At 52.1% G+C, this 8,604-nt stretch overlaps 1 protein-coding gene across 3 annotated transcripts in view; it reads right to left on the bottom strand.

Moving 5' to 3' along the window:
• Nucleotides 1–2,798, bottom strand: part of TNK2 (tyrosine kinase non receptor 2) — a 44,152-nt gene extending 41,354 nt beyond the window's left edge. For 2 of the 3 annotated variants that reach the window (XM_012813824.2, XM_023509014.1), the window contains exon 1: nt 2,262–2,657. The gene's annotated coding sequence lies outside the window, so the exon portion shown is untranslated. Of the gene's footprint in view, nt 1–2,261 lie in introns of all 3 variants that reach the window. The other variant, XM_003803457.3, reaches the window with a different exon arrangement.
• Between the last annotated feature and the right edge of the window lie 5,806 nt (nt 2,799–8,604).

The raw sequence follows: 8,604 nt of genomic DNA, 5'->3' as shown, positions 1-8,604 counted from the left end.
AAAAAAAAAACACAGGGCCAGGTACGGTGGCTCACACCTGAAATCCCAGCACTCTGGGCAGCCAAGGCAGGCAGACTGCCTGAGCTCACTGCCTAAACAATATTGAGACCCCGTCTCTAAAATTAGCCAGGCATTGTGGTGGGTGCCTATAGTCCCAGCTACTTGGGAAGCTGAGGCAAGAGAATCAATTAAGCCCAGGAGCCTGAGGTTGTTGTTAGCTATGACACCATGGCACTCTACCAAGGGTGACAAAGTGAAACTCTTGTCTCAAAAATAAATAAAAATAAATAAAAGAAAAAGAAAAAAAGGACATATGCTATTGATTCTATTTACATAAAATGCTGCAAACTCAAGTATAGTGACAGAAAATGGACCAGTCTGTCAACCTGGGGAAAGGGGATGGGAGAGAGGGGTTGGGATGGAGGGATTCCAAAAGGGCACAGAAAACTTTTGAGGATTTAGGAATAGGAGTATGCTCATTATCTTGATTATGGTGATGGTTTCAAAGGTATATGCACATGTTTAAACGTATTAAATTGTACGTTTTAAATATGTTCAGTTTACCATGTCATTATGCCTTAATAAACCTGTTATTAAAAACAAAAAGAAACACTTCACGTCCCAGAATAAGCACAGGACAGAGTGATCATCTCAGGCTCAGTGGCCAGAAAAAAAGGTCTGGGAGCACTGACCCCCCCCTCCCCAACACCTACTAGCCAGGGATTCTGGAAGGAGGGCACCAGGCTGGCAAAGAAGGATCTGAGCCCTCCACGCTCAAGACGCTGTAGGGAAAGCCAAAGCCTGACACACTGAAAAGGGAACTGAAGTCCACAGACAATTATTGTGCCCAAGGATGCTACACACAGCTAGTAAGTGGTATAACATCAGATCAAAACCAATCTGTCTAATGGCAAGGCCTTTCTTTCTCCTTCATCCACCACAAATTTTAAAAAAGCTGACCTAAAATAAATGAGTGAAGATGTATGCTTTTGCATATGCATTTAAAACAGACAATCCTCTCCATTTAAGCCAGAGAGTCAGAACCTGGCCATTCCAGAAGAGCCAGGCACCGTGGAAACAGCAGCTGAACTTCCGGTGCATGAGTATTCCAGTGGCAGTGTGACAGGCATGGGATGAAGCCGACAGACAGGTTAGGGTTTGCATGAGGAGCAGGCTAACCGGCTCCTCCAGGCTACCACCACACCCTCTGCCCCCACAAAGAGCACTATCTCCACCCAGTCTGGCTCTGCAGAAGAGTCTGGGGGACATGTGACTCAAAACCATACCTTGGGCTAGGGCAGAGAGGGGTCCCAGCTGGTGTCCCAGCTAAGGTCCCGGGCAGACAGCAACTCTGCACCCACCACCACCCAAGAGCTATGGAAGCCAAGAACCCTGACAGTGCCAGTAAGAGCCCTCCGAGGGGAGTAAGGCCCAGCTGGCCAACCAAGCCCCCCAGGCCAGGAATAAGGAGGCCTACCACTCAGGCCATGGAGGAGCCTACAAGAAGCCAAATCTAGCCCCCACCCTGGACCTTGAGGTCCCTCTAGGCTGGGCCAAGAGTGGGAACCAGCCCTATGTGTGGAGAGCCTGTGATACCACAGCTGTCTATTTGCCAACCTCCACAACTGTGTGTCTGGGCCACATAGGCAGCCTAGGGTCCAGCAGTGTAGGTACAGGTTGGGATCCTGAGGTCCCACAAAAACAAAGGGGGCCTCACCAGTTGCCCTCCACCTTTCTGCCCACTAATCATCTTGGCTCTAGAACCTCAAGTAAATGAGCTATGACAAGACAGTGAAGCAGGAGCATGTGAGGCTCATGCCCAAGCCACTGGCTGCTACACTACCATCTCAGCTCACACGGGCAACAGGGTTACAAGATAAGGTTGTATTAATGCAACAATGCCCTCTTCCCTTCTCTGGAAGGTGTCTTAAGAACTTGGGCAATCTGTGCTGATTGCACCATCCCAGCTGTGGCCCTAAGGCACCCCTACCACCACCATCCTGCAACTTCAGCCCTGGGGCTACCCCTCTCTTCCCTCTGCCCAGACTTGGCAGTCATCCAGACATCTCACTTCCAGTCTAGACTATACAAAGATGCCCCATCACTCCGGTTGCATAGGCAGTACTAGGGGGAGGAGTCCTGCCTTCTAGTTGAAAACCACACAGCTTCTTCCCTCCCGCACTGAAAAACCTAGAGAAGTAACTGCAGCCCCTTGCTTCCAAGCACACTAACCCGGCTGAGACGAACTTGGACTTTCTTACCTGCTGCCTTTCGCTGCCTTCCGACACACCTTCAATGATGCCCAAGCTGAGGTAGCAGAAGAGGATCGCACGGGCTACTGCCTGCCCTCGTGCAGTGGCTTCCGAAGCTCCCAGGTTCACAGAGCTCTTTTGGTCCCCATTCTTTACACCCCTACATACTGCGTTCCCCTGGGCCCCAGGAAGGGTCCCTGTGCCAGGTAGGTGACTTGCAAGTTACCACCTCCTCCTCCGTCTGCGCCTCCGAATCCTGTGCCCCTCGGGGGGTCCCCCTCCCTCCTGGGATCCCTTCCCGTTCAAATATGTTTCCTGGACAGCTTGTACCACCTGCCCCTCCTGCACCCCTGGCAGCCAATTTGCTTCCTGCACACCTAGGCGCCCCTCCCCCTCAGGCCCCCGGGGCCCTACAGGCCGGGCCCTCCCCACCAGCTGGAGTCTGTCTCTGCGCTCTGGGGCCGCTCCCAGGACCACTGCCTCCCGTCCGAGGTGCCTGCAGCTCTCCCAATTCCGCTCCCCCTGTTCGCCAGAACTTTCGAGCCCTTCCCCGAACTCGGGCTGCTGCTCCGGCTGCCGCAGCAGCCTGCGTGGGCTCCTCTCCCCCCGCTCCTGCACCCCAGCGCGGACCTCGCCCCGTTCCTGCACTGCGGGGCTGCCTCCCCCCTTCTCCTGGTACTGCTTGCGGGGCCCCAACCCCTCCTCCTGCGCCACAGGCCAGCCCGCAGAGCCCGTCCACGGCGGCGAGCGTCTCCAGTCCGCGCCGTCCGGCGGCCCCCACACTACCCCCAGGCTGGGCTCGTGGCCACGGCCGCCCCGCTCCTGCACCCCCTGGCCCACCCCGCCCTCTTCCTGCACCGCCGGACCCACCCCGCCCTGCTCCTCCACGCCGAGCTTCAGCCCGCGGAGCTGCTGCGGGCCCCAGCTGAGAACCCCGACGCGCTGCGGTTGCTGCTCTGGCAGAGCGGGGCTGAGACCGCCACGCTCCTCCTGCGCTCCCCGCCGGAGGCCCCCAGCCTGCACCGCCCAGCGCACTCGCCTGCCCCCCAGAGGCCGCGCGGTCCCGCCCCTCCAGATGGTGCTGCCCTCGGCGCCCGCTCACACCGCCCCCTGCCCGGCTCCTTCCGCCCCGTCCCGCTGGGGAGCGGGCTGCGGAGTCCGGTCCTCTCCCGTTCCGCGGCCGCTCCTAAATCTCGGGCCCGCCTTTCTGTCCTCGCCTCTGGACGTCGACGTCCACCCGCCGGGCGCCGCGCCCCGCGCCGGCCCCCGCAGGTGCTGCGGCCCCGCGCGCCGGCTGCCAGCCAGCGAGCGCCGGCCCTCCAGCCTGAGTTCCCGGAGCCCGCCTGCGCCTGCGCCGCCCCGAGAGGGCGGGACCTGGAAGAGCGGTCCGCCCTCTTAAAGAGACCAGTCTCATTACTCCTCCTTCCTCCTCCCTCAGCCTCCGGAGCCCATCCTCTCCACCAGCCCCCCCCCCAACCTCCTAGGTGTGACTTGCACCTGCTTGAGGTGCCAAAAGAAGGAGAGAAGCAGATGGAGAGGTGCCGCCAAATCAATGGCGGCCAATGGAGGAGCACTGGAATGAGAGTCTAATTCTTTTTTTGAGATGGAGTCGCACTATGTCGCCTTCAGTAGAGTGCTATGGCTTCACAGTTCACAGCGACCTCAAACTATTGGCCTTAAGCAATTCTCTTGCCTCAGCCTCCCTAGTAGCTGGGACTACAGGTGCCCACCACAACGCCCAGCCATTTTTTTGGTTGCAGTTGTCAGTGTTGTTTAGCAGGACCAGGCCGGGCTCAAACCCGTCAGCCTCGGTGTATGTGGCCAGCCCCCTACCCACCGAGCTACAGGCGCCACTCGAGTATCTAATTCTAAGTAGCAATTTGGTTGCTGCTGATTTACTGTGTGAAAAGTCACTTCCAGGCGATCTCAGTTGCTTTAGCTCTAAAATGAGGAGGTTGCATTTGGAGGTTTCCATGGTCAACGTCCAGTGAGGGTGGGACTTTAGTCCTAATCTCTTTGTGGCCTAGGTATCTGAACCATCCTGGCTCTTTCCCTGGGGCCAAGAGAGGACTCCTGAATGAGGGAGAGTTTGTCTCAGATCTGTGACATTTCCCTATATGGACTTGGGCAAAAACAGTCCCAGTCCAAGGGGACCTTCCTCCTTCCTGCACTGCTTCTTGGGCCCTCTCCTTCAGCACTAGCCAAGGAGATAATTTGGAGCTCTAATTCCCAGTGACAATGCAGCCTGCAGATTCAGATCCTAGCCCAGATAGTTAGAGGCAGCCTGGCTAGCTGGGCTCAGAACCTGAAGGCTCAGGGCATTCAGCCCTTGTTATTATCTCTACCTCATCTGTAAAATGGTATAAAAATAACACAGCTCTGCTCGGTGCCTGTGGCTCAAGCGGTTAAGGCACCAGCCACATACACCAAAGGTACCGGGTTCAAATTCAGCCTGGCCCACCAAACAACAATGACAGCTGCAACCAAAAAAAAAAAAAAAAAATAGCCAGGCATTGTGGTGGGCACCTGTGGTCCTAGCTACCTGGGAGGCTGAGGCAGGAGACTCGCTTGAGCCCTGGTGTTGGAGGTTCCTGTGAGCCATGATGCCACAGCACTCTACCCAGGGGGACAGCTTGAGGCTCTGTCTCAAAAAATAAATAAATAAATAAATAACACAGCTTAGCCAGCCTGAGCCAGAACAAGACCCTGTCTCTAAAAATAGCCAGGCATTGTGGCCAGTCCCTGTAGTCCCAGTTACTCAAGAGACTGAAGCAAGAGAATCACTGAAGCCAAGAGTTTGAAGTTGCTATGAGCTATGATGCCGTGGCACTTTACCAAGGGTGACAAAGTGAGACTGTCTCAAAAAATAATAGTAACAATAATAGCTGGGTATAGTGGCTCATTCCTATAATCCCAGCACTCTGGGAGGACAAAGCAGGTGGATTGCCTGAACTCAGGAGTTTGAGACCAGCCTAAGCAAGAGCTAGAAAGATCCTATCTCTAAAAGACAGCTGGGTGTTGTGGCAGGTGCCTGTAGTCCTAGCTACTTGGGAGGCTGAGGCAAGAGAATTGCTTTGATCCCAAGAGTTTGTGGTTTCTGTGAGCTATGATGCCACGGCACTCTACCAAGGGTGACAAAATGAGACTCTGTCTCAAAGTAATAATAATAGTAATAATAACAACATAGCTCAGAACAGAATGATGAATTAGACACCAGGGAACTGTGTAGAGATGCCTCTTTCTGCAGTTATGTTGTCCAGCATTAGGCTTAGGGGCTATGACCAAAGGCAGTAGAGCAATGAGAAAGAGCATGGGTTTGGGCGGTGCCTGAGGCTCAAAGGAGTAGGGCGCTGGCCCATATGCCCGAGGTGGTAGGTTCAAACCCAGCCCCGGCCAAAAACTGAAAGAAAAAAAGAAAAGAAAAGAAACGAAAGAAAGGGGCTCCAGAAACTTCATAGTGCCTAGTCTGGGTGGATTTGGATTGTGGTACCTTGCCCTGTGAGGTGGGCAGGGCAACTTTGTACTAAATCATTTGATAACACTGGAAGTTACAGCAGCCCTTCCGCATGGAGCCACAGAGGTAAATGTACCCTCCCTCAGCCAGGGTCTTCCCCCTTATTGCCTGGCCTGAAAGAAAGCCAGGAGAACAACAGATTTGCTGAAAGGAACTTAAAGGGGAATTCTCTCTCCAACCTCCCTCACATTATCTCAATAATGACAATTACTAAAGTTTACAGAGCATCTCTATCCTCTCATCCAGCTCCCACAACAACCTAATGAGGTACCCATTATCAGCCCCATTTTATAGATGGTAGAACTGAGGATCTATATGGTTAAGTGACTTGTTCAGGGTCATACAGCTAGTAGTAGTGAATCCAGGATTCAGATCCAATTTCCAGATGCCAAGGTCTGTGCTCTGAACCACTAAGGCAGGGCAAAGCACCACCAAATCCAGCAGCCTTGCTTTTGGAAGCATCAGGACTAACTAAATTTTATTGGTCAATAGATATAAACAACTGATTTGGAACAAACTTCCCACCAGTAAATCAAGCTCCAAATCAAACAAAGCTAGGGGGTCAAAGCACCTCCATCCTGGTTGGTCCTGCTAGGTGCCTCTCTTAGGAGAGCCCAGCTCCCCAGTCCCTAATCCATCAAGTTTCTCTGGAAAGCCAAATGCGTGCCCCTCCTACATCTCTGGTGCAGGTTATCTGGAGCTTTAGGCTGGAGGGAAAGAGGGAGCTTCCTGCTTCCTTTCTCCATCCTGCCCAATTCTTTATCAACTTCCTGCCATGGCATTGAGCACTGGGGCTATGCTGGGAGATGTGTTTGAGGCTGTCTGTCTCCATCTTCACATGGTTCTGTAACTCCACTACTTGTGGTCAGAGAAACATCGAGGGAAACTGCTCTGCTGCCAGGGAGCTGGCAGTGTAATGGAGGTAATAAACCGCAGACCAGAAGCATAGGGTTCAGGAGATTCAGAAGATGGTTGCAAGGATAACCCTAACCTTCTAACGTGCCTAGGCCAGTCTTTTCCCTGATCTGGAACTGGAGGACAGCTGCCCACAGGATATTAACTCTGGAATGAGGAGGGCTTGTCAGGTCTAGTTCTAAGCTGAGGCGGGGCACGCTGCTGGAGGGAGGCCTTTGGTGGTGTCCTTAATAATCTCCACCATGAGATGGTTGCACTGTGAGGTAAGCAAGAGGGCAAGGAAGGCCACTGCTGAGTGACAGCCAGGCTCACACCTGCACACACGTGCTCAGCTAAGAGTGGTGGGTGCTGCTGAGTGACTACTAGGCTGAAAGCTTTCATTCTGTTTTTTTTTATTTTTTTGGAGACAGAATTTCATTTTGTGACCCTTGCTAGAGTGTCGTGGCATCACAGCTCACCAACCTCAAACTCTTGGACTCAAGTGATCCTCTTGTCTCAGTCTCCCAAGTAGCTGAGACTACAGGTGCCCACCACTACACTCAGCTATTTTTAGAGACAGGATCTCAGACTGGTCTCAAATGCCTGAACTCAGGCAATCCACCTGCCTCAACCTCCCAGCATGCTAGAATTACAGGCATAAGCCACCATGCCCAATTTTTTGTTTTTGTTTTTGTTTTTGAGACAGAGTCTCAAGCTGTCGCCCTGGGTAGAGTGCTGTAGTGTCATAGCTCACAGCAACCTCAAATTCTTTGGCTCAAGTGATCCTCTTGCCTCAGCCTCCCAAGTAGCTGGGACTATGAGCTCCCACTACATTACCCAGCTAGTTTTTTTGGTTTGGGGTTTTTTTTTTTTTCCTTTCTATTTTTAATAGAGACTGGGTCTTGCACTTGCTCAGACTGACCTCAAACTCCTGAGTTCTAGCAATCCACCAGCCTCAGCTGGAATGCTAGGATTACAGGTGTGAGCCACCACATCTGGCCAGCAAACAAGGGTTTTTATTTTATTGTATTTTATTTTTTTCTTATAGAGACAGAGTCTCACTTTATTGTCCTTGGTAGAGGGCTGTGGCATCACAGCTCACAGCAACCTCAAACTCCTTGGGTTTAGGTGATTCTCTTGCTTCAGACTCCCGAGTAGCTGGGACTACAGGTGCCTGCCACAACGTCTGGCTATTTTTTTGTTGCAATTTGGCGGAGGCCAGATCTGATTCTGTCACCCTTGGCGCCCTACCCACTGAGCTACAGGTGCTGCCCAGGTTTTTATTTTATTTTATTTATTATTATTATTATTGGAGACAGAGTCTCACTTTGTCACCCTCGGTAGACTGCTGTGGCATCATAGCTCAGAGCAACCTCAAACTCTTGGGCTCAAGCAATTCTCTTGCCTCAGCCTCCCAAGTAGCTGGGACTATACGCACCAGCCTCAATGCCCAGCTATTTTTAGAGACGAGGTCTCATTCTGACTCAGGCTGCTCTCAAACCAGTGAGCTCAGGCAATCTACCTGCCTTGGTCTCCCAAGTACAAGGTTTTTAAATTGAGGCCAAGACAGGTGGATTGCCTGAGCTTCAAAGTTTGAGACCAGCCTGAGCAAGAGCAAGAACCTATCTCTAAAAATAGCCTGTTTTTGTGACAAGACCCCATCACTAAAAAATAGCTGGGAGTTTGAGGTTGCTGTGACCTATGATGCCATGGAACTCTACTTGGGGCAAGAAAGTGAGACTCTGTCTCAAATATAAATAAATAAACTACTGTTGCATCTTATTACTAGGAAGTGAAACGAATCTAGTGGATTTTGACTTCTTTTTTTTTTAACGAAAAAGGATAATAGAATAAAAATATAAGAATGTAAAAATTTCAACTTTGGGGTGGCGCCTGTGGCTCAGTGGATAGGGTGCCAGCCCCATATACCAAGGGTGGAGGGTT

The sequence above is a fragment of the Otolemur garnettii genome, unplaced genomic scaffold (assembly GCF_000181295.1).
Source record: "Otolemur garnettii isolate 467f Iridium unplaced genomic scaffold, OtoGar3 scaffold00310, whole genome shotgun sequence".
In the NCBI taxonomy this organism is placed as follows: domain Eukaryota; kingdom Metazoa; phylum Chordata; class Mammalia; order Primates; family Galagidae; genus Otolemur; species Otolemur garnettii.
This window is presented reverse-complemented; position numbering and strand designations above follow the sequence as displayed.